This window comes from Helianthus annuus, chromosome 16, assembly GCF_002127325.2.
Source record: "Helianthus annuus cultivar XRQ/B chromosome 16, HanXRQr2.0-SUNRISE, whole genome shotgun sequence".
Lineage (NCBI taxonomy): Eukaryota > Viridiplantae > Streptophyta > Magnoliopsida > Asterales > Asteraceae > Helianthus > Helianthus annuus.
Genome location: NC_035448.2, coordinates 3,275,246 through 3,303,189, shown reverse-complemented (window position 1 = coordinate 3,303,189; position 27,944 = coordinate 3,275,246). Strand labels below are relative to the sequence as shown.

The 27,944-nt window shown below is 34.3% G+C and overlaps 1 long non-coding RNA gene across 2 annotated transcripts; it reads right to left on the bottom strand.

Annotated features, from left to right (window-relative positions):
* Positions 1-11,545: 11,545 nt before the first annotated feature.
* Positions 11,546-13,735, bottom strand: LOC110916123. Of its 2 annotated transcripts, XR_002579510.2 has the most exons (5): positions 13,679-13,735; positions 13,366-13,458; positions 12,651-12,722; positions 12,091-12,153; positions 11,546-11,899 (listed from the first exon to the last, which is right to left on the bottom strand). It is a non-coding gene; the product is annotated as an uncharacterized LOC110916123 (long non-coding RNA). The 2 variants fall into 2 exon arrangements; XR_004884639.1 differs by lacking the exon at positions 13,679-13,735 and having other exon boundaries at positions 13,366-13,665.
* Between the last annotated feature and the right edge of the window lie 14,209 nt (positions 13,736-27,944).

Sequence of the window (27,944 nt, the reverse complement as noted above, 5' to 3'; positions counted from 1 at the left end):
TGTAATCACAAGCAATCCAAATGCCACCGTCCTAATCGTTGACTCAAACCGAACCCGAGCACGATTTCGTTTCTTTAGGCATAGACGATGATGTTATACCCGAAACGCAACCACAAACCACGAAGGCTAAGAAAGGGAAAAACTAACACAGTGAGGAAACCAAACACAAGCACAAGAAGTGGGAAGCGGGAAGGAGCAAAAAAACACACTAACACATATCTCGAACCGTGAACTGGTCGGACTAGGGTGGTTCCTGTTCGTTCAGATCACTCGGGCCGAGATGGGGTTTCTTTCGTTTAGCACGTTATCATAACGTCTCGGTCAAAACTGCAAAACTTTCAAAACAATCAAGTGTCAAAGACGATCAGGCCGTTTGGGACGGATTGTCGTCCAATCGGATTGCCATCCGATCGGACAACCATCCGATCGACTTGCACTTGGTTCCACACTTGAACTTTTACTTCAACTTTCCAAGGATCTGAATGTCGAAAGGATTGTCGTGCGATCGGATTGCCATCGCCGATTGAATGACCATCCGATCATGTGACATTTGGGACTTTGGTACTTGATCAATTTCAAAGAACAGTAGTTCTAACGGATTGCTATCCGGTCGGATTGCCATCCGATCGAGCGACAATCCTGCTGTGAACTTGTTCTCACTAAGTGTCCTGCCAATCGGATCGCTATCCGATCGGACGACAAATGAGGGGTAGAGATACTTCTCTGTTTTCAAAATGCTACAACGAAAACTTCAAAGCCATCATACACAAACACATCCTTACCAAACAAGGTGTCAATTCAATCGAATGGCCATCCGATCGGATGACCATCTGAATGGATGACATCCAATCGACTGGCCATCCGGTCGGATTGCCATCCGATCAGATTACCATCCGACACTTGGTACCTTTGCATCGTTTCACACGCCGTTCTTCGCTTATGCTATCGTTAACTGTTCAGGCTAATCTCTCAAGCGCTCCCTTCAATCCAAGGCAACGTTTATTAAGTTAAACGCTATCTGTGAGTATACTCGATCCCTTTTTGCTTTGTGCACTTTTGGGTGTTACATACGTTACTTATTCTAAATCACATCGAACACAAAATGCAAACACTATTTAAACGCTAACCAATATTGCATGTTATACGTGACTCGATGAATGTCTGTTTGTTATGTTTACACATTGCTTGCTGTCTACCTGCCTTAGCAACGATAGTACTATAGTTTGGACTCAGCACCTGTTCACTCAGGGGTTGTTAAGGACAATACTTCACGTGTTCGCAGTGGTGAACATGTGATGCGCACTCGCTACTCGCAGTCATTGGTATTGATAGGATCTTTGTCGATAACTTACATGCTTCACATTATACGTTGTACATGCTGGTTATGCGTAAACAATTTCGAACTCTACTATACTATTAAACTTGTATGCTCACCTTTACACAATGTGTATTGACCTCTATTTTAACGTACGTGACATGTGCTTAGGATGTTTGGTTGCTGCTTGATGAATCGAGCTAGGATGGAGTCTAGAAACAAACTAAATAAAATCTGAGTTGTCGGAATGGATATATGTCTTTGAGAACAATGTCTGTAATAACTGTTTTCATCTTATATATTTGTGGCATGGGACATGAACCTTAATATATTATAACGAATATTTGTTATGGATTCTCCTAGACAATTTGTTTCGCTCAGTGCCATGCCCCGATGTTTCCGTCATCCGTTGGGGTGTGACATTGACGCCTATTTTGGTAAAGTCGTCTCGTTTATGTTATGAGTGTCTTCAAAGAATGAAAAGTGTATTTATGTTAGCCTTAGGGAAGGCATGTAAATTTTACAAATAAGAATTATTGCTAGGAAGCATGTAAGGTAGAATGCATAAGTTTTAAACAACACATAAGAGGCAAAGTTCCTAAAACTATAGACTAGGGCAAAGCATTCCTACTTATTCCTAGTTCCCTGCAGTTATGGCTCTGACACCAATATGTCATACCGATGGCGGAAACATCGGGATGAGACGAAAACGAGATTGCAAGAGACTTCATAACACTATGTGAAAATAATTAATAAAATCCGAATTTCATTTCAAAAACTAGATTGTCATACAAGATTCAAATACAAGAAATAACATTGTCTCACAACAAACATAGCATCAAAATAGATAAATTAATCTAGGTGTGTATCTAAGTCCACCTAAATCTTGTTTCATCTTGATTCATCATCTCATCAATTCAACCTGCAACTTATATTAAAATAGAGTTCAATGCAAAAGCAAAGGCGAGTATACAAGTTTTGTTATATAGCATAATATAGCATAAAATAGTTTAAAGTGCTCATATCCAACATGAATCATATTAAGCAAGTTTACTAGCATGCCGAAACGGTGTACTTATATGTTCAAACCCAAGATTCCAATGCGTTAAAATAGCCTATCCCAAATAGAATAAAAGGAGGTTAACGTGTTTGACTTGATAATACCCCAAGAATCATGGGCGGTGTATTACTCCTATAGCGCTATAATTGTTAAGGTAGGCTAGCAAAGTTAATGAAGCATATATCGACACAAATAGTTTACATTAGCATAACAAGTCTAACAAGCATCATATAGTTTCATGTTAAGCATGGATAGAGTTTAACATAGTTTCATGTGTTGTGTAATTTTGTATAACATACATGTTGCATCCCAAAGTGATAAAAAGGAAAACGGGATCGAGTATACTCACGGTTTTTGCAAGCTTTCCTACTTGTTATCCCGTGAGCGTTGGTGGTTGATGGACTAGTTTGGAGCACCTTGTCCTTCTACACGAAGAAAACATAGGTGTGTGAGTTTGGGGAAATTGGAAGATTATAGATTCGGAGTCTAAAATGTATGGAAAATAACATAAGTGAAAATAATCATCTTGTACAAATAACACTTGTTCTTGACACTATTGAAACTCAAAAGAGTTTGTATGATTTCATGGATTCAAAGGTCCATTAGAGTCATAACAAGTGCATGGTCATAGATGATGTAACATATTCTTGACAACTAACTACTAAGTTATCATCAGGTTTAGTTACTTAGGTATATATATGGAATAAATAGATAATATAAAGATTACAAAGTCCTATGGTTCAAGCATGAGGTAGGAGATTAAAGTCTCTATTTAGGCACCTCTCTGTGTCATAGAATTCATACATGAGGTAGGAAGAACAAAGCTTCCATTTAGGTATCTCTATTGTTCACCACTACACTTGTTGTTATAAACAACAAAGAGGGTCATGAACTTACAAGTAATAATGAAATAACAACAACTAATCAATGGAAAAACATCAAGTAGTGAGTGGATTTCTATGAAGGATAGTCCAAGCTAGTCCAACTATCACACATCTATCAAGCTTCATGCTTGAACACTACTTGTGGGTAAAACCCTAACTAAAGCAGAATGTTTGTGAGGTTTTAACCTCTAATTTAACATTTCTCAGCCTTGTTTTTAAACCCAACTAACCATTCGATTGATTATGAGCATTAGGACATAGGTTTGAGATGAGATTAACTCAAGTTTAATAAGTTTAGCAAAGTTTTAGAAGAAAACAGAAAAATCAGTCAACTTTGGAGCCTTTTTGGTGACGTTCCAGGGCCTGATTTTCCATGGAAAAACCAATGGAAACGTAGCTAAGGTCAAACCAAAGAAGTAGGAAAAAGAATGGAGTGAATTGGACAAGAAATGAGAAAGTTATGCATACTTTTGTAACTTGGTATGATTCTGCTCGAACTTGATATTTGCAGCTGATTAAGGATGAATTTAGGAGAGTTTGGAGTGTTTAGAAAAGTATAAGAAGCTTGGATTATATGTGGTATTTATAGGGAAGGTTTAGGTTAGTTGGTGGTTGTGTATTTAATGTTGAAAGTAAGTTTAAAGCTCCAAAACAACTCAAAATCGCGCTCAAATTCGAGCTGTTAAAGGGTTCTGCGCGCTGGTCTGGTTAACGAGCGATTGTTTAAGGGATTAGCGGGTTGGGTTATGAACAATGTGAAGACCCAGCTCAACTGGTTTGGCGCGCGTGTGAAGAAGCTGTAGACCCGGGTTCGATCCCCGCGGTCTGCGGTTTTGGTTTATTATATTTTTTTAGATTTAATTTAACCAGCTTTTAAATAAAAAGTGGTATGAGATTCATTCAATGTCAAGACCCAGCTTAGCTGGTTATGTGTGTCTTTGGTTACGCTGGTGACCCGGGTTTGAGTCCCACGGTCACTGATTTTTGACGGTTTAATTCTCTTTTTTTTTGTTTCCTGGTTAACGGGCGAGTGTTTAAGGGATTAGCGGGTTGGGTTATGAACAATGTTTAAACCCAGCTCAACTGGTTTGGCGCTCGTGTGGAGAAGCTGTAGTCTCGTGTTTGATCCCCGCGGTCTGCGGTTTTGGTTTATTATAATTTTTTTTGATTTAATTGAGCCAGCTTTTAAATAAAAGGTGGGATGAGATTTATTCAATGTCAAGACCCAGCTTAGGGTGTCAGGAGTAGGGATGAGATTGGTACGATACCGTTACCGTACCGGTACCGATACCGTAAATACCGTTACCGAATTTGAGGAAATATGAATACCGATTACCGTACCGTATTTATAGATTCGGTACCGGTATCGGTACCGATATTTCGGTACTTTACCACATTAGTACCGCTTTGGTGTCATCCATTGTTTTACCTAAAAAAATTTCATGTGCAACATATTCATCCATTATTAACTAAACTAGAGTACCTCTTTAAATCAGTATCTATTGCAACCGGGTTATTACGCATTTCTTGAGGTGCCGAGTTATTAACAACCTTATCGAACCTTTCTTTGTATGTTTTAAACAAACGTGTAACCTATTCTCAATATCTAGCACCATACCAGACACCTTTTTTTCAATTGCTTCTTCGGCCATAGGATTTTTTATGTTATGTGATACCTAATCAACTTTGTAAAACAATGTTCAAGAAAATATAACATCATAGTGGGATTTAAGATAATAGCAAAATACATAAAGTCATTATTAAATTATGTATTAATATCGGTATTTACCGAAAAATACCGGTACCAATACCGTTTTTTATCGATACCGAATTTCAAAAAATCTATTACCGATACCGGTACCGTTTATAATCGGTACGGTATGGCATCGGTACGGTATCGGTATGGTACCGGTACGGTACCAGTATTTTGGTAAAAAAATCTCATCCCTAGTCCGGAGTGGGGGCGGCAAACCCACCCGACACCGATCTTTCATCAATCGGCAACCAATGCCGAGCCCTTTGCCGCATGAAGGTTTGATGAAATGGGGTTTGATTCGGTGGGTGCATGCCGACGCGGGGAAGGGAGGATGGAGAGAGAGAGGGTAGTGTGGGATGGGTTCATTTCAATCTCAACCAATCACAACTTTTTCCTTTTTTTTAAGGTTTACCACTTCACCAAATGTCTAAACCATTGCCAACACTTTTCACCACAGTTTAAACACTTTTCACTGAATGACGTGGCGCACTCTGATTGGTCGATTTTTTAGTTTGCCACTCTCAAATGTTTAACCACTCCTAACACCCTTAGCTGGTTATGTGTGTGTTCGGTTACGCTAGTAACCTGGGTTCGAGTCCCGCGGTCTGCGATTTTTGAGGGTTTAATTCCCTTTTTTTTGTTTCCCTTATAACCTTAAACTTTTAGCCATTTATACAAATAGTCCCCAAGTTTAAAGTTTTAGTAATTACTCTAACACTCCTAGACTTTAATTAAAACCCATGTTATGTTATTTTGTTTTAAAAGAAAACTAACTTTATAATACAAACTAACTAGGTTAGTTTACTAACTTTAAAATCTAACGAGTTTAACTAGATTATTATAAAAATAAACTTTTTAAATTGCAAAACTAATTAATTTTATAAATAACTAAATTTATAATGAAATAAGGATAAAAGGTTTTCGACGATTAATCACTTCGCGAAAATTTCGAGTTTCATTATTTTACGAGTTTTAACCAGTTTAACGAGTATCAAGTGTCGACAAATATAGAATCAAGAATCCTTGCATAATATTTTGCTTAAGTGAGAAATTGATTAACAGTTGCACGTAAGACTAACCTTAAATATACGAATATGATTAAAATAGCTTCGATTTCATTATGATCAATAGTCTTGAATTACAAGTGAAACGAAAGTAGATTACAAAGAGAGTACACGTGTCTAAATATGGAAAGTACCACACATCTTGCTAAAATAAGAAAGTTGAAGATGTGGAGCGTTACAATTGATTTATAAAACATTTGACCATTATATCAAAATAAATGCATACTGTAACTATTTAATGTTTGAAAGCACCAAATACTAAATTACAGATCGAACCCACTGTCTAGCAAATTTAAGTCCTATCTTATCTGCATGCTCCTCATGTCTTTCTAGAGAAATAGGTTTAGTGAATGGTTCTGCTAGCTTTTGATCCATTTGAACTTTGTTTGTCATGATGCCTCCTCTTTCCAATATTTCTCTTATTTAATGGAACTTTCTTAGTATGTGTTTCGTGTTGTGGTGTGAGTGTGACCATGGTTACGTTGCCTGAGACATGGAACCAGTGTTGGCGCACAATATCTTGATAGGTTTCAATATGCTAGGTACCACATCAAGATCAGCAATGAACTACTTCATCCAAGCAACCTCCTTTGCAACATCTAATGCAACAATATATTATGATTCGGTGGTGGACTGAGCGATGAAGCTCTCCTTGGAACTCTTCCAAGTAATAATTCCACCATTCAGAACAAATATGTATCCCATCTATGAACGAGAATAATCTCAATATTTCTAGCCACGAACATCAGTATAACACTTAACTTGTAGCTCCATTTTCAGTCCTCTATATATCATAAACATAGTCTTTCTTAAGTACTTAAAAATGTTCTTTATAGCATTCAAGTGATCATTTCTAGGATTCTGTTGGTATCTACTTGTCATGCTTATAGCATACAACAAATCTGGCCTAGTATATAGCATGGCATACATGATGAATCCGATAATAGAAGCATATGGAACTAATTCCATTTTTTTTCTTTCCTTATCTAATTGGGGGAACTGTTTGTTATTCGGTATCGTTGCATGTGTCATAGGCAATGATCCCCACTTGAAATCTTGCATTGAAAAATGTCGAAGAACTTTATCAATGTAAGTACTTTGAAAACCTATAAGCCGCTTCGATCCATCCCTATAAATCTTTATTCCTACAGTATAAGCGGCTTTTCTAAGATCTTTCATAGTAAAATATTTTCCAAGCCAAGATTTTACTTCCTGTAGCATAGGAACATTGTTTTCAATAAGTAGTATGTCATCTACATACAAAACAAGATATCAATGAAGCTCCCACTTACCTTTTTGTACACATAGCGCATTTTTGTTTTTGACAAACCAACCTCATTGATTTTATAGTCAAAGAGAAGATTCCAACTTCAAGATGCAGTTTAGGTATAACCGTAAGGTTGATTTGTTCAATTTTGTCTTTATTTATATAAGAAATCAAATTACAGTTAACACCTTTCCTAACTTGCATGCACCTACACCTAGTGATTATTTATCATATAAACTAGGTTATCACCCGGGATTGCTTCCCGGGCTCGAGAAAGTTACTTTTATTAAAAACTATTTATGATTAATACACACTTAAAATCATAAAAAATATATAACATATTAATGTCTTCGCTATAAGAAGAGAGAAAGTTTTCATAAACTTAATCATGAAATGTGAAGTTGTAGTTAAACTTATAAAATGATTCGGTCCTAAAAGAAGGGAAACATGAACAAAAGAATATAACAATTTTCACGCCTTTTGTTGAAAGAATAAAAAAACTTCTACTTGAATGAAAACAAAGATATTTTAATGAGAGTGTAGCCCATTATTATATACAACTAAATGTGTATGAGGTTGTTTCCGGTCCATGGACACCAAATTTCTCCTTTGTATGATTTGTTGGTTGGACTGAGATTGCATCTAACTCGGTCTTTAAAAGATTGCTTGTTAGGTCCAAGAACGCGACTCCACAAACACAAGAACAATCTGCAACAAGCACACACACTCACACACTCTAAATCACAAGAACAAGAACACAAGATTTATAGTGGTTCGGTCTAATCTGACCTACATCCACTCCCACAACTAGTTCTTTTCTTTATTAGGTGCTCAAGAAGTTACAGACATGAATAAGAAGTATATATAGGGGTTACAATTAGGGTTGTTGACTTAGTCATACTAACAGAGAATACTCCTGCTAGCTGCAGGAGGAGTGTAACGCATAACACCCCTGCTAGATGCAGAAGGAGTGTAACAACACCCCTACTAGTCAAATCCTCCACAACCCAACAATCTCCCACTTGGAGGCTTTGACAACTTCAAACTGCACTCCATGCAACTTCATATTCATAAGTACCTCTGTAAACATTTCATCTTCACTAGTTGTGGGCGGCCTTCTCATCGGTTAACCTGAAGGCCCGTTGAAGCTCCCACTGAGCTTCAACTCATCAGTCACTAGTCGTGACTCGTTCTCTGTTCCTATCGGCTCCCACTGACACAAACTGCCTGATCCTGGAACATCCTGAGAACAAACACTCTCCGAATAAAGCAGGTAATCAACTGGAGAGACTTTTACCGCTGGAATACTGGTTCTCTTAACCCACTGTCATCTGGGAGTTCTGACTGAAGCACTACTTGTGCTCCCACTGCCACGAATACTCTTGACTGGTTTCTCTGAACCTTTCCTAGCACGTTTAACCTGAATCTGGCCTGTGGCTCTGGGTTTGTCTCCTGCAAAACAAACCTTCTTCTGCCCACGAGATTCTGTGAACCGGATCTTGGTCTTCTTCTGAGCTGGGACGGTTACTCCCTCAGATGGTAAACTGACCATATACAACGAACCCCGTTTCTTTCCTCGAGCTACGACTAGATTTCCCTTTAGAACCTTCCACTGCCCGTTCCTGAACTTAACCTCGTGCCCCTGTTCATCCAACTGCCCAACAGAAATCAACTGTTTCTTCAGACTTGGAATTACCCGGACATCCTTCAAAGTCCATGAACCGACTGGAGTCTTCAGATCTAAGTCACCCATGCTCGTCACATCAAGAATCTCATCGTTCGCTAGTCTTACCTTACCAAAATCTCCTTCTTTCAGATTTCGCAGTGCTTCACTGTTATGGGTAGCGTGAAATGAAGCACCCGAATCCATAACCCAGGAATCCACACTGCTCTCCACATTACAGATCAAAATTTCATCATCTAAGTGGTCTACTGCAGCGTTAACTTCTTTCTTTTCATTTGGACATTGATTCCTAAAATGTCCAACCTCTTTACAGTTCCAACAGGTCACATCATTTCGAGCCCTAGACTGACTCCTCTTTCTGTTCTTGCTGCCACTACATCTGTTATTCTTCCTTCCTCTCAACATGCATTAAATCACCCGATGATCCACCTGAATTTCTTCTTCGGACATCTTCGCCCAGAATAAGATCCCGCATCTTCACAAACGTAAACTTGCTCGTATCTGAAGAGCTCATAACAGCAGTTACGGTTCCGGACCAACTATCGGGTAACGAGGACAATAACAATAGGGCTTGAACCTCATCATCAAACTTGATGTTCACAGACACCAACCGAGACAATATCGAGTTTAAGTTACTGATGTGCGCTGTGACTGAATCACCTTCCCTCATCCTAGTATTCACAAGCTCTCGAATAAGATAAACCTTGTTCGCTGCAGAAGGCTTCTCATACATATTCGATAATGCTGCCATCATTCCTCTAGCTGAGGTCTCCTTCTGGATATTGAATGCAACATTCTCCGATAGAGAAAGCGTTATCACTGCCCTGGCTTTCTTATCCATCCTATCCCAATCTGCTTGTGGCATCTTTTCTGGCCTTTCATCCTCGAGCACTACATCTAAGTCTTTCTGACAAAGTAATGCTTCAATCTGCATCTTCCACCAACCAAACTTCTTCCCGTCAAACTTTTCGATTTGCACCTTCCCGTCTTCTGCCATGATAACACAAGCACGACTAAAATGAAACTGAAATCGAAACAGATAGAAAACCAACACTGAAACAAATAGAAACAGAAAACACCTGATTCAAGTTTCTTTGATCTTCAAACGGACAGTTTAGCACTTGTATCTCAGTACTTATCTCTTTGGTCAAAGTTGAGGGGCATTTTTGCAAATAAGAGAAAGCTGATTTTCTCTTAAAGAAACAAAGAAAAAAAAGAACGCCCTGTTCTTTCTTCTTCCTACAACCTGCTCCCACAAACTTCACAAAATCAAGCAACTCAAGTGCAGAATTGAAACCCTAGGTCTTCAATTTTGGAACCCTAGATGCGATATCTAGCAAGGATGGCCTTCAATTTTGTAACCCTAGGCGGCGGCTACTGGGTTATCGAAACCCTAGTCGCAATCTGCTGAAGATGTCTTCAAATCGGAGCCCTAATCGGAGTTAGGAACTGACGGCGGTGGCGGCTGTGCTAGCGGCGGCTGGTTCAGAAACCCTAGACGCTATGCCTGCGACTGTGACTGAAACCCGAGACCACGGCTTGTTCTTCAACAGGTAAGTGTTCTTCTTCTTCACCTCTAACCTAGTTTGTGTGAATCGATCAAGAGCCTGAGCTCTGATACCAGTTGTTAGGTCCAAGAACACGATTCCACAAACACAAGAACAATCTGCAACACGACACACACTCACACACTCTAAATCACAAGAACAAGAACACAAGATTTATAGCGGTTCGGTCTAATCTGACCTACATCCACTCCCACAACTAGTTCTTTTCTTTATTAGGTGCTCAAGAAGTTACAGACATGAATAAGAAGTATATATAGGGGTTACAATTAGGGTTGTTGACTTAGTCATACTAACAGAGAATACTCCTGCTAGCTGCAGGAGGAGTGTAACGCATAACACCCCTGCTAGATGCAGAAGGAGTGTAACAACACCCCTACTAGTCAAATCCTCCACAACCCAACATTGCTTATATTCCATAGTCGTGCCCCATTGTTCCATTTTGTTATATTTTATTTAGTAGCTTATGCACCAGTATTCCTTTTTGTGATTGTTGATTGAACTTCCTGTTCATAGTGTCTTAAATATCAGCATGCATGTTGCTTGTTCATTCCATGATTCCCATCATAAATGTAGAAATTTTATCCATATCGTAGCAGTTTTCCGATAAACTTGTTGCCACATGAATACACTTTTATACACATTTTGTCATAGGTTACCGAGATGCAGAATTCAAGTGCTTATATACTCTGTCGTAATCTGCCCCAACCAGAATAAAAAACACACTCTACCCATATAAGTATTACACCAACTAAAGTATCATTTCACAAGACAAAAAACTAACACTGCAGCCACAAAAAATGACCCTTAATCTGTAATTGTATGTTTTTGTAGTCAGAATTTACGCGTTGAATATTTATGTAAATGAGAAAAAAAATGGTTGAAGGTGGCCCATTTCGACCCATACTCATGATAACGCGGTTCAACTCGAACTCATTTTGACCCATATCCGTCCATTTTGCCTAAAGTGGAAACTGCTCGGCATATCAACTTTTGACCCATTAACCATGTTTACATTTTTGTTAACACTAACATAAGTACATAACCCTTACTTTTGTAACTATATTGTTTTTGTAGTTACAATTAAGGCTTAAATATTTATGAAAATAAAAAGATAAAACATGGTTGAAAGTCAGACTGGCTCATTTCAACCTACACTCAAGATGACCCGGTTCAAAACAAACCTATTTTGACCCATTACCATCTATCTTGCCCACAGTGAAAACTGCTCTTTGTACCAAGTTTTGACCCATTCAGCCAATCTGCCATGTTTTCATTTTAGCTAGCCCTGTGATAATCCAACACTATTGGTTTTTATAGTCACAATCTACGCCTTAAGTACTTATGATAATGAAAAGAAAAGGTAGTTGAAGCTGAGTCTGAGACTTTTGGCCCAGACTAATGATGACTCGTTCAACCCAAACCCGTTTTGACTCGTTACCAACCCGAGAATCTTGTCGACAGTCCATAATTAGAACATGCATGTAAAATGTACCTGGTCAAGGAGGGCTTCTATGTGATCCTCTCGTTTTTGGTCGAGCAGTCTTTCTTCTTGCGACTGTCACAACAATAGAACTTTGGAATTAATATTTGACCAACAAATTACCGTTATTATAGCCTAGTGGTATTGGGGGTGGGATAAGGCTTATGACCATTAGGTCATGGGTTCGATTCCCACAAAGGGGGTTTTCCCAGATTTATTGGGTTTCCTCCTGAATTGGTGTTTAGGCATTATTGCCTAGTGGAGATGGATATGATCGGGTGGTTCTGCTGGTGGCACGATGATACTCCAGTGGTCCGTCAGTGATCCAAATTTGCCGTTCAAAAAAAAATTACAATTTGGGTGTAAACGGGATTCGTAGTTAGGTGATGTTTTTCGTTTAATTGTATGTCTTTCTAGCTCCTGGCTAGAGAAACTATATGTAACCGTTTAAAGTAATGAATTGATCCTCTTTTCCGTTAAAAAAAAACAAATTACCGTTAATTATCAAAATATTAGCAATATAGAGTGACAAATAAATTGTGTTGCTGCCAATAAAAGATGATATGCAATACCTTAGAACTATCCAAGATATCTTGAATAACTTTTTGCTTCACTCATCTTTCTTCTTTCAGATTTACAGCTCCCTACAACACCAAATACAGTCATAATCAGTACCGATTGTTACATAAGACACGAGTACAATAACCTACAATTAAAAAAATAATAATTTTACCAATAATAGTACCAGAATTTATACCTCATTATCTTCATCTTCTTGGGTTTCACTATTTTTTTCTAAAGTTGTTTACCTTTTTATTGGTCTTTTTAGACTTAACAGAGCTGCCAAGTTCACCACTATCATCATCATCATCCAGTAGATTGTGCGTGGTATGTCCTAACCCAACCCAAGCCGGCCGTTTCTAATCACACTGATGCACCTCATACTTTGGATAACTTAAGAAAATACTATTTTTTATACAAAAAGTACACCATAATTTCTTTGTAAAGCTTTGAGATCGATTATATAGTTCTTTTACGCATAAAAAAACTTTAATTAATGAATGTATTAGCTTTAGCCTTTGCTTAAGGCTCATTAATTACACGTAAATAGCAAGTACATGCACATACATAATTAACATGTATTAAGCTTTAATTAGAAATCCATAGAGAAATAAAAGTACACTATGGCGGAAAATCCCCAAATCTAATTTTTAGTCCACAATTAAGAAAAAAAAACCTACTTGTTCATCTACGAATTCATGTTCATTTATTGGGAGTGTAACTTACATAAAAAAAACTGATTAATGAAGCCTCGTGCCATCCACATCTCTTCTCCTTCATAAAAATCCGGATGTTGAGGATCGTTAATGGACTCTCTTCCTGAACCAATGAAATAGAAAATCAACCATTTCGACCAATCCATCTACTTGTACGGAGGCTCCAGCAACTTAAGTTCAGTTATATTTGAGCTCTAACTATCAAACCAAAAATAACACAATAAAACGACTAATATAACAACTACAACCTCTAACTTCTTTTCTAGTAACTTGTAACTAATCCGTAATCAATTAGGAAGGTAGGTTGTTAGGGTTTTAGTTACCTGGTAGTATCGAATAAAGTACCGCCAGAGAGCACGACGGAGAAGGACCCATTGATTTGGCAGACAGATCGGCGATGTACTTAGCAATAGCAACGACGACCACTTCTTCTCTACTTACTGATTGCGTATCCTTCTTGCAGAAAATCAAGGATCCAATATAGAATAAAAATATGAAAAGGAAAAGGATTAAGATTAGCACTTACAATTGATCGATAAATATTATTCAAGGATTCCTTTGCATCTTGCCTTGCATCTTCAGATATGTCATTAACATCAAACCGTAACATCCATGGCACCAATTTTTAGTATTATTACTTAAAGGTTTATAATACATAACGATCTGTGTTGAATCTGAATTAGAATCGAATAAATGATGCGTCTAACAGAGAAAATTAGATTAACAATAAAAATCATAGAGGAATGAAGCTAAAAACATACCTTCTATTAGATGATTGTAGAGTCTAAATCATTGAACAATGAAGACGAAGAAGAGTAGAGCATCGAGAAATCTACAAGAAAAACCTAAATCCAAGTTAGCCAGCACCTAATTTGTTATTTATATAAGAAATCTACAATAAAAACCTAAATCCAACATATAACATGTTAAGACCATTATTAAAAACATTAGAACTTAAACTTACAACACTAATGATAGAAGGAAGCCATCCTTTGTATAATGCATGCAAGCCTTCCTCACGGAGTACTGTAGCAAGAGCATGTGCAATTCATCCATACTGGCTAGTGGCTAGGAGATTTATAAGTCTGCAAGTAAAAAATATAGTGAAAAAACTTAATCTAACCTATGTTGTCAAAGGCGCAAGGCGGACTCAAGGCGAATAGGCCTTGCCTGGAGCCTAGACACAAGATGCAAAAAAAGCGCATGCACGAGATAAGTAAGGTGCAATAATATATGTGTATATATATATTACGTATATAAAACTGTTATTACTCCCTAAGCATATTTAAAAAAACTAATATAATTAGAAATTATAGTCATCTAACCTATATCAAAAACTTTAGAACCTGTTTAAAATATCTGATTCGAAGAACCACCTTGCATTATATTTTATATTCGTCATATCTCTAGTCTTAAATCCATTGTCCATATTCAAACCAACATCTTCAATCCAACTAAAGTTTGCAATGTAATTAATAAAAAACATACAAAATATGTAAATTAAAATAAAGTCTTTAATCGGAAAAACTGATTTACTAACAAAAAGGGTATATAACTGATACAAACGATGGTTTTAGCAAAAGGTATATAACAACAATTCAACCCAATAACCTAAAATAAAGGAAACATGAGCATACATCGTAAAGAAAAATAGAAGACTCAACGACAACCATAATGGAGAATCAACATATACTTTTTATTAAAAAAAACCCCGACCTGTTAATAGAACTGGCTCCAGATCAACTTGTTGGAACCCTAGCCGTGAATGCCGGGGGTGGCGGCTAGCGCATTCTGTCGTCGAACCAATTAACCAAAGCATGGATACAGTAGATAAAGAAAAGGATTAACAATCCGAAAAAGAAATTCTTACCTGATGCTTGAATCCGTGGATGTTTTTGTAAAGTTGGATGTTTAAACGGCATGCGACATCTGTTAGCAAGCAAGAGTAAATGCATATAATTCAAATCAGTTATCGTAATGAAATTTAATTTGAAATGTATTGGCATTTGTACATAATGTACCTTCACTTCATCCATCTTCAAATTAGATTTCATGGCATTGTGCAACATCCTAGTTTTAGGGGATCGTTATAATTAGTTTCCCCTTTGTACAACATACCAATTCCACATCCAGATCATCAATCAGCTATTCTGCACAAATTTTCTATAAATTTCAGGCCATATTTTCTTTAATTTCATAACATTGTTCTAAAATTGAAAGTTGAATCTTTGGATAAACATTTTTAATTCTTCAATTTAAGCGCTTAGGTAGAATAATGGTGAAACATGATTACCATTATGCGACATTTGACCCACTTGAAATGAACTACAAAATTTGAAATGGAAAAAAAAGAAAGCTAAACGTGGGAGCCAAGGAGCCATATACCTTTTTTGGAACTTTCTCATAAACTCCATAAGAAGCTTCCAACAAACCTTCTCTGTTGCTCGCGCTTACGCTGCAAGAGCTCATGGATCAGTAATTTAAAGAAAATCATGTATATTTTTTCTCACGGCAATAAAAAGGTTTAGAGAGTAAATGATCAGTCATTATCTTTCCATCATTCCAAAATCATATGATATACCAGCCTTCCACCATCATGTCATCAACAACTATATTACCAGGATGCTAAATCAAAAATGGAGATTATTTTAATCATTTTCTACATGTTAACTGTATATACACATAGAATTTAATATATGTAACTTTAAAATAGATTTATTTTGAGTTCTTATGATTTCACACAATCAGGGTTCAAAGACTATGAAGTATCTAGTATGAAGAAGCACGTAAAATTGATCCATAATCAAAGAAAGAGACAGAGAGAATAATAAAACATTTTACTGGTGGCTCCCTTATTTCACTCTAAATCGTAAAAATTATTGCAGCACTGAATCACCGATGCCTCCATAGCACTTCCAGCATTTTGACCCATCTAATGACCTGCATAAAAATACATATGATGCAAAGACAATTCCGCCAAAACAAAAACATGACTCCACCAATCAAACACTTATAATAAATCGATTAGACCGAAAACATCGACTTAAATGAAACACGAATGATAATTATCTAGAAAAATTCACAATCGATTACGAACAAACTCTAGAAAGCATCGATGTTGATGAACAAAAACCCTCAAGCGACTCATGTTGTGGATTTTGACCATCACATACGAGAGGATTAGGAATGAATATGAAGAGTTTAAAAATCCAGTACCTGTTTGATTGAATATAATGAATATTAACGATGCTTGACAAGAAGGTGATGATGAAAATAAACGAAGATCACACGACTGAAATTGAGGAGCACCAGATGAACATCACATGTTGAACTTAGCAACATCGATTGTAATTTGTGAGAGAAGATGGATATTCGGTTAGTAGCTTCTCAAGGAAGAATAAAAAGGAATTAGGGTTACATATATATATGACCCGAAATCAATGGGTCGGGTTAGAAAAAAGAAAGATCCGCGTGATTTTTTTGGCTGCGTATTGAGTTTCCCGCCAAAACCCAATCCTAGAGGCTCTAATCTAATGCCACATCAGCCCAAATCTTCTTGTTTATTATATACTAGGTTATAACCCGTGAATACTCACGGGTTGTTAATCTATCTTTCTAAACAAAAAACATATATACAAATATACAAATATATATATATACGAAAAACTTTTTGATGAATAAGGTGTATAAATAAATGACATGTGTATACTTCTGATATAACTGATTTATATTAGTTATGAATAACGGATTGTAGGGATAAAATTATAACGGCAATCTGAATTTAAAATACTAAAAAAACAAAAGCATTCTACCACAAACGTAAATCAAGGGGGATAGAAAAGTAAATTTAAAATATATGTTTTTCCTGGTTTTAAATAAAAACTGAAAGTCTATTACTGTAGCACTCATGCTTGGTGGAGTTTCGTAACCAATAACTTGGAATTCGTTTTAGACCAGTTGAAAAAACAATCGTCTCCCAAGGAAATATGTTCAGCTTCAAGTATATCATGCCATCCAACAACACCGTACCTATGGTTGATAAAATATGAAAAATTTTGTTAGCAATACATATAGAAATAGGGTAAAAGATACATAATAAATAAGATAATAAATTGATTGACAAACCTTATTTGACCATCAATATTGTGTGTATGAAGATTCTTAACCCAAGTATTTCCTTTAACAACTTTGATCTTTACTTCAGAAAACTCATTTAAACAACTTATGTCAGTAATCAATTTGGGAAGGATCTACATTTTGTAAGCATATTAAAAATATGTTAATGTTATTAAATGAAAAAAACTAAAAATTAACAAAAAAAAATTACACATAAAACAGCATAGTATAATACCAATTCATTAGATACTGTCATTGCGAAAAAAGGATAGTTAGGATCGTCACTAAGTTGTCGATAACCTTCCACATTGCTAATATGTTCATATTCTTGCTCAATCAAAGGAGTGTTCTTTAACAAAATTTGACGACCGTGCTTATTGAATATGGTAATATTAAAATGTTTCACGTGGTTTATTTTAAAACATAAAATATCGCCAGGATTTAACCTTAGATCTTCAATAAATTTAAACCAACCATCAACAAAACAATAATTTGGACCAATCTTTCTAATATGGACTTCCCATTTATGATTTTCGGATACGTTAAGTATAACTTTGTTATCCGGTAAAGGATAATCATAATGTTCTGAAAGAAACGTATCTGGTATAACCTGTAAAGAATTTAATTATTATAAAGTTTATGAGTATTATGTTTTTAATAAATCGAGACAAAAAAAACGTATAATAAAAGTACGTACCATTGGACTTTGTAAAGGATTTTGAAGAATTTTACAAGACGGTTTCCCCCACTCTTTATTTGGATCATGACAGAAAAGCTTGAACTTGAAAGTACGATCACCAAGATAGTTGAAAATAATGAAGAAATATCCATGCCCAAAGTAATTTAAAACATCAGGCCATCCATCCGTAAAGTAGAATACATCTTCTATTAATTTGATGCTAACACGCCATGAATGCTTTTCATCAAATTTAAGACTAACAGTTGAGGATTGTAACTTATTCGTCCATATAAATCTACTCATACATATAGGTATAGCCTGAAAACCAAAAAAATAAATGGCAAATTTCTTTCGAATAAAATATCAAACAATACTAATAATTAGTTTATAAAAACAATAAGAAAGTTATGTACCTGTTGAAGGGATAGTGAATCAAGTACACTTATGATAAAATATGGACCATGACGATACATGTTCACCCAAACACGACAGTTTAGAAAGAAGACTAACAATCTAATAGTAATGGCAACACATAGAATGAAAGAAAAAAAATATCAGTATGTATTTATATGAGAAAATTGGAAAGTATAATTAAAAATATTATAGAATCAAAAGTTGTTATAACTATTTATGTAAATAATTACTCAACTCAATATTGTAAAAAATATAGAAATTAATGTAATTATTGTAAATGTGTAATAAAAATTTAATAGATTTATAAAATATTGATAGTAATAAAAATTTAGCAGATTTAAAGGATTTACGACATCTTGGTAGTAATTAGTGAATCGCTATTTTTGTATAATATTCAAAAACATAATGGGGTAAATAAAGAACGTGAATGTAATATTATGACATAAATGGATATATACAAAATAATAAAATCAATACTTAAATATTAAAATTAAAATACCAACTACAATCATCACATATCATATCAAAACTGCTTCAACACTCCATCATCTTCAATCAATAATCCCTTCCCTCATGAAAAGTAAAACGACGGTGAAGAAGAAATTGGTAAAGTAAGTTTAGCGGCATATTTCCCAATCATTTTAACGACAATCTTCTCTTTGATTTACACACTTATTATCAACTCACTTGAACGGCAATTTCCGCTTTGAGTGACTTCACCGAACTGTTTCCGGCGATTATTGATAAATTACACGTGAAATCAGGTTTTAATTTTTTATGAAATTAAATGTTGTGTATCTTATGTGTATCTAACAGAAATTAGATCCTATTGCATGTGTTTGAAAATATATAATTTCTGTTAATTAGATGATTTGGTTGATATATTTTGTTGATCTTGTTGTGAAAATTAATAAATGTTGATTAACTTTGTTATTTGGATGATTGAATAGGTTATAACATAAAAATACTTGATTAACATTGTTATTTATTGTGTACCTTATGTTTCTCTAAAACGGATTACATTGTATTGTTTGTCTTTCAAGGTATAAAATTTAGGTTACTAAACTTATTTGGTTGATATAGTTTGTGAATGTTCTTGTCAAAAAACTTATGGTTCTTTTGTTTAACATTCTTATTTGAATGATTGAATAGTTTATCAGGATTACATAAAATTTAATATTGAAAATATATTTTTACACTTATATTGAAATAGGTTTAAATTGATGTCATATACTATTATTTTTCATTATATATGAGAATATATGTATAGATTAAGATTATAGACTAAAAAAAGAGGTATGTTGTTATTTTTCAAAGGACTAAATACATTGAATAGATAACAGTTCCTTTCTTATTGTTTATATGTATATTGTATATTGTATCATTGTATATTGTAATCAAATATATACATGATATGTTACAGGTATATAAAGATGACCTCGTCATGCATAACTGTGTTAGATGAGGATTACTCGATGAAAGTGGTATGTTACAATTGTTACACAAAAAAGTATATCTAATTTGTGTTAGATAATATCTATAACATAAATTTAACAACAGGTGCTGCCAATTGACTTTGTTAAGAGTGTATATGGTGATTATTGGCAAAGTACTAAACTAATGATACATCATCAAAGTGAAAGAAGTTGGACAGTTTATTTAAGAAGTATAAGCGGGGAATCGGTTATAACTGAAGGTTGGAAAAATGTCGTATGGGATCTTCAGTTGACAAATCAGACATTCTTGCGCTTAAGGATAATCAAAGATAAAGATATTTACATGGACTGTTTCGTCAACAACATATGTGGTGAATCTTTCTTAACAGTAAACCGTTACGGCGTGTTAAAGATAATAGTAAGTATACGACTATGTTTGAATCTATTTTTTTTATTATAGTTGTACAATAAATGATATACATGTATATTTGAGAGTAAAATGGTACATAACTTTTCAGGTGATTCCCGAAGCTTATGTGACAAAATGTTACTCTTACACGCCAGTCAACGATTATTATAACATATGTGCAGCAGGTCAGATTTGGAAAGTTGAGACGGACAAAATAAATGATAATTATGTTTTTACAAAAGGTTGTCCGAAGTTATTTGATGATCTTGGGATAGAAGATGATGATATAATGTTGTTGATGAAGACGGACAGCAAAACATTTGAGATAAAGATTTATCGTCGAGGAGTTGAGGTTGTTTTGACGAAAAAAGAAGAAAGTGAAAATGAGTCTCTACTGGAGATACCTAAAGACACATACTACAAAAACGTCCAGTTTGTAAGTATTATCAACTTCAACTATAACAGTTTAGTAATAAATACGCCTCTTTTGCTAATATATTATTTTATAACAGACCTTCTGTGATGATGATGATGACTCCATACATGATATGATTTCTGAAGTACTAAGCTTATATTTATGTAGATAAAAATACATTACAATCCGATTTGGTAATTTTATTAACTATGATACACAGATTCATGAAAGTAGTAAAAAACAGGAGGTGAATAAGAGCATTGCTGGAAAAGAAAAGTCAAACGTAGAAACAAAGCTTCTGATGACAGAAGAGACAAAGAAACCAACAAAATATGATGTAATTATTTAAAACATAAAAATAAATTATTAGTTTCATTAATATATGTAGACATATTTAATTAGGCGTCAATGGTTTTTGTTATCTAAATTTAGCGGTTATCTTAACATGTTAAGAAGAAAGGAAAACATGTAGAGGCATATTGTCATGCGGAGGTCAGTAAGGAGAGCTGATATGCGGGACAGAAGTTGAAATGCAAAAGGTATCAACAGATGGAGAGATAACTCGGAAACGGATGGTACGTTTATCATAAAATAACAAGATGTAGTGATCAACATTTGTTATAAATTTAGATATTATTCTAAATATAATGTATGTGTTGAAAATTAAGGTAAAGGAAAAAAGAAAGAGGGATGATAATGCATTGAAGATATGGGATGTTGAAGGAAAAGTTGTTGCAAGAAAAACTACTGTTGAGAAAATTGGAAAATATGATTTCACAATGAAAGGAGAAAATCGCATGGTACGTATTTTTTACATAGTAAATCATATACTGAAATAGTATAACATGAATATGGCTGATTGACTTGTTACATACGGATTTGCATGCAGAGAATGCCTGCTAATGTTGTAAGAGCAGCCGGATTCAGAAATAAATGTCATGAGTTAAACGTGAGGAACATGAATGGAAAAACCATGAAAATGAATGTTAGGCGCCAAAAGAATGGAAATGCTGTAAGGTATGCAATCGAAGGTTGGCCGATGTTCATGAAGGAGAATGGCCTCTCTTTGGGTGAGACACTGCATTTCACATTTGTAAGTTCAACAAATCTCCTGATCTTAGCACACGTGGATGGAGTTAATGCATGTTAACAGGTAATCTAATGATGAAGGTGTTTCTGTAGAACAAATGATGACTGTTTTGTGATCATGTTTTTATGTTTACTGTTTTTTGGACAAAGTTTCTATGGTTATGATGTTTTATTTTGTTCCTAAGTAGTTTAAGGTTAAAGGCCATTATATTATATCATCCAACCACGTACCATCTTTTTGAATGTAATTAACAGTTGGTATTGTGTATAAATAATTGTTGGTTAGCAATGTTTAAATATATCTATTTACAAAGTAACTTGTGTTTGTTTATATGTGCTTCAGATTGTTTATATAAATTTTATGTAATATATATTAAAAATGAAATGTACAAAAAAAATATAAAGTAAAATGTAAAGATAAATTTCGGAATAAAGCAATAAATAATATGAAAGTTGGATATTAAGATTAAAATAATGAAACTATAAATCAAAATATAAATTTGAGAATATCTCTTTGTACACAACATTTGTAGTCTCGTAAAGTAATTAAGTAAAATACGGAATATAACCAAACAAATACGGAAAGTTATTAAGTAATCAATGTAGTCTCGTAAATTACGGAATATAACCAAACAAATGGTTAATGTTCAAATCATGATAAGTAATTAAGTAATCAACGTAGGTTATATCCCGTGAATAGTCACGGGTTGTTAATCTATCTTTCTAAACAAATAAATATATACCTACATTTTAATAAAAATAATACTTTTATAACGAATAAGGAGTATTAATAAACATTTAAAAATTATTGAAAATCACAAAGTGAATGTATCTCATACGAAAACAAAATATCCAAGACCTAATTGTAAAAAATCTAATCCCTACTCTTTTTTTGGTGAGGTACAACCAAGTCAACATTCAAGACTTGATGAGTTTCATCAAAAGAAAAGTAAACCGTATCACCCTCGTTAATGCGCGCACGTTTCATGAATCTGGACCATTTGCATAAAGCATAACGCCAATCTTCTCCTCTCTTTTCACGTCTGGTGGGATTGGTAAACTCATCTTGTTCAGGCAGATGCAAAAGTCTGACGGTCATAGGTTTTAAATCAGCACCAAGTTTAGCCATACTTGAAACCTTATCAGGCAATCGCTGTAATTTTTTTTAAACAAATAATAAGAATAAGAATATAAAAATAATAATGTATTTATATGTGAATGAAAAAATATGTAATTTTGTTATATAGTACTTCATAAAATAATATTAAAACTTACAAAATCTTTAGAAGCCATATGATGAAACTTATAAACACGAACATTATGTTGTTCATCAATATCTGGCTCGTCAACTACATCAATAGGTGCAACTATAGTCTGAAAAAAAACATACAACATTTATTAGAATAACAATATAGTATTTAAATATAGAGTAAATTACAAGTTTTGTCCTTTATGTTTGTCCCAAATTTCAGGCGCTGTCCTTTACCTTTAAAATTGACGAGTTTTGTCCTTAACGTTTCAAAATCCTGCACGTTATGTCCTTTAGGCCAAACCCAGTTAATTTTTTTTGTTAAAACTGGTCATGTGCAAGGCATGTGAGGGTACATTTGTCTTTTCACCATTATAGGGACTATTGTGTAAAAGAACTTATCTTTAGGGACTATTGGGTAAGTATAAAAAAGATATTTAAAATAAAAAAATATATATAAAAACAAAATAAAACTCTGCCTTCTCTCTCTCTTATCTTCCTCTCACTCTCTCTAACCCTTGTCTCTCTCTACCCTACTGAACATCGCCGACACCTGCATCAATGGCCCGTTCCAAGATAGGTTTATGGTTTGGTGATGGGGGTGGAAACACTTCTCCGGAGATGCAGCTGACGGAGATGCTGGCCACCGGAGATGCAGGTCACGGAGATGCAGGCCGCCGGAGATGCAGGTCACGGCGAAAACACTTCTCCGTTCCAAATCGAGAAGGTGAGTTATGATTTGACGAGGTGACGGAGAAGCAGGTGGTGGTGGCCGGAGTGGTGGGGTGTGGTCTGTGGACCGGTGGTGGAGGTGGTTTTAGGGGCGGTTGCAGGTGGTGGTGGCCGAAGTGGTGGTGGCTGCCTTGTGGATGGTGACAGATGATACTATGATTGAAGGTAAAAAAATCTTTTGTGAATTTGGGCTTGAATAATTTGGTGATTCAACTGAAGAAAGGGATCAAAGAACTTGGGGTTAGTGGGTTGGATGATTGGTTGTTGAGTGTAAGGGAGTCTGCAAACAATTTGGGCAGATCGTTTTATCAGATGAATTTTGGGTTGGGAAATCCAATATGGGGAACCATTGCAGATGTGTTGGTTAAGAACGCTGATGTTAAGAGCAATTGGAATTCTTTGAATTGAATAATACTTTTTTTTGTATATTTTACAATGAAGGGATGGCTTTATTTTAAAGCCTTTTACCATGAATCTAAACAAGGAAAAAAAAATAAAACCAAATTATGGGTTGTCAAAAAATACGAGCTGCTGACCATCTAAATTTGGAGACGATGCAAATGCTCCGTAAATCATGTCGATCCCATATCTTCCAAATCATACTAAAAAATTCGTTGTTTTAACAAACACTTTCATTTTTATGATACACTAGATGGATATGGAGTTGAAGCTGTGGTGAGTCTTGAAGAAGATCATATGAGATTATTCAATGAAGAAGTTATGGATTATGTATCCAGTAAACAAAACTCACAATCTGCATCAATGGCCCGTTCTCGAATTTGATTTATAAAACAATTACAATTGGTAGTGGTTGATTTGAAAATGGTGGTTGTAGATGATGAAGGGTGGTAGAGGTAGTGGTGGCGGTGAAGGGGGGTGGTGGTGGAGGTGCAGGATGGTGGTGATAGGTGGTTGCTAATTTCAGAAAAAAAAATAATATTTTAAATTATTTTGTTTTATTTATACATATTAGCCCTTGATATAATTTATCTTACACAATAGTCCTTGGACAATGAAATTACAATAGTGCCCTCACATGCCTTGCACATGACCAGTTTTAACAAAAAAAATTAACTGGGTTTGGCCTAAAGGACATAACGTGCAGGATTTTGAAACGTTAAGGACAAAACTCGTCAATTTTAAAGGTAAAGGACAGCGCCTGAAATTTGGGACAAACGTAAAGGACAAAACTTGTAATTTACTCTTAAATATATAAAAAAGCAAGCAAATGTATACTTACCTCTTCAAGTTGTACATCAGAATAATTAATTTCAACACCATTCTTTCCAAGAATTCTTAAACGGAAATAATTTCCAAAACCTCTTGTGAATATTAAATAACAACCAGCCTCCAAGTGAAACAAACTAACAATAACATCAAAACCAATGCAGAAACCGACTTTACCAAACAGCGTTTCAATCTTTACGTGAAAGATTTTGTTGCCTACATCTATAATGGAAATTATATCATCGGCCGTATAATCATAGTAATTTGCCAGTATAGACTCAGGAATGTCCTATATAAATATTAACAAATAATAATACAAATGTTACTTTTCTAATGAGTTCATAAAACATAAATTTAATAACATCAATAATATGAAATAATAAGTAATCTTACAATAAAGTTAGATTTGGTAGATAACAGCGATGTCCAAAAAGAGCTTTGAAACACACAATCAATGAAATCTGTTACTTTGAATATAGATAAATCAACAGGATTGAACAACACCAAACATCCTTTTTGAGTTGTAAATGTTTCACCACATTTGACCAACCATGGAAAAAGAAATGTTTTCCTTTGGCTTCGCTTAAAGAAACATTAAATTTTCGGCCATCATGACTTTGTATGATAACATTTTTGGGTGAATTATCGTTATCCCACATTTTGGATGCAGCATCTGAAGGAATTGCCTGATAAATCAATAAATCCAAACTAAGTTATAATTATAATTCAAATTTATAAACCATACAATAATTTTAAATTGTATTTCAGGATAAGAACAATAACAAAGTATAATAAATCTCGATATTTAGAAAATACCAGTAAAACTTCGTCCGCTCCATTCATGTGTCTACAAAAGAAAGGTTCTCTAATACTGATTGAAAAAACATAAGATGTTAATAAAACATAAATTGTTAATGGGTATTATGTGCAAAAAAGTATAACATCAAAAATAAAAAATTACCTGGAACAACTTTGAGCCATATTTAAAACCTACACAGACATGTAACATACACATATCAAATAACAATATATATAATATAAATTATCAAATTAATAAAATTAATGTTGAATACCATTCGTAATATATGATGATGACTTCTAAAACATAAATGCAATAAAATCTATTGTAATAATATTTTCTTAACAACCATGTGATAATATATGATTACTAAAAAAACATAAATGAAAACACATACCGAAATCTTATCAACCATGTAATAATACATGCTTATTAGTTTAAAAACATGTTACATAATATATGGTGATTAGTTACATAAACATCAATGAGATATGTTGTAAATGTTAAAAGAACTGTTTGTTATACATTAGTAGGTTTCATTAACATACATAATATAAGAAAAGTACCTTGAAGATTTGCTTCACGATGAACACCTGATTGCTTGAGTTGTATTGGGAAAAACTTAGAAAGATACACAAAGTGTTTTGTTATGATAGAGAATACCGAAATCAAGAATGTATATATAGATTGGTGACATATAGTAAATTAGTACAAATAATTGTTATTACAAATCTTTTACTAATTTAAATAATAATTCACGGTACATATTTCCAAATATGTATTAAGTGAAATCAATTTTAATTGAGTCCTTATAATTTGTTACAATTATGTGGAACATTCCAAATATATTGTACTCATATGAAAATACAAAGATTGCTGAAGAATCATGATAAAAGTCAAATGTAAAGGAATTTGAAAAAAAAAAAGATGTCTTCATAATCAACAATATATTTAGGTTTTATTTATTTATTTTCAATTTTATAGGTTATATATGGTAACAAAAAATGCATTTCACGCAAACCACATGATAAGCATATGAAGAACAAAATACATATTACCAAAACACTTGACTAACAAAACATTAATACTTTCCAAAAGTATCAAAACAAACGAACCATAAAACCACAGTTAATATTCATCCTTAACCAACTAACATAAACATAAGAACCAACATTCACGAGCGGCGTCTTTTCTTTGTGATGTTGTGTACGACTTTGGTCAACATCAAACGGTGAGAAGACTTGACGTACGTAAAGAACAGAGTAGATCCGAAGTCAATGTAACTCAATTTCAAGAAAGCTGGCCACTTTTTAAAACCATACCTGAAACCCTTCCCAGACTTCTCGCCTCTTGTGCCCAGCTTAAGCAGTTCACATTTTTGGTTCTGAACTGTAACATGGTGCAAGTTGTCAAGAGAAAGACACAGATGCCTTGAAACATCAGTCGGTAAACGCTGAGAAGAAAATAAAAGGATTAATTACATTATTGATTAATAAGTTATGTGTCTTGTATTATGTTGTGTTTGAAGGGGAAAAAAAAAGATTATAAAGTATACCAGTCTGCTTTCGGCTTTCTTAGTGAATTTAATTACATCATTTTTTTAAAGTTTGTTGATGTAGACCATTTACGTCCAACTAGACGGGCGGTTGATGTCGTGGATCTGAATGACTTATACTTTGGTTTATCCTACATAATTGAATAAGACACAAAAAGTGTTAAAATCATATACAAAATTTTGTACAACAATAAGATACAGGGTCCTTTAAATAATAAAAGTAAACATTCATGGTTAGGGTATCTTACTTGAGAGACAATGTGAGAAGACAGATTTTGATCAGAAACAAAAGCAGTTGATTTTCGTTTTCGTTCAACCTAAAGAAATTTAAAAAATAAACATAATGATATAGAATGAAATAATTAAATTATTATATACTAATTAAGCATGTTTTTATACATGTAATGTGTTGTTTGGTATGAAAAAAGTTTAAAAAAAAACTTAAAAGTGGGTTTTCACATTAAAAAAA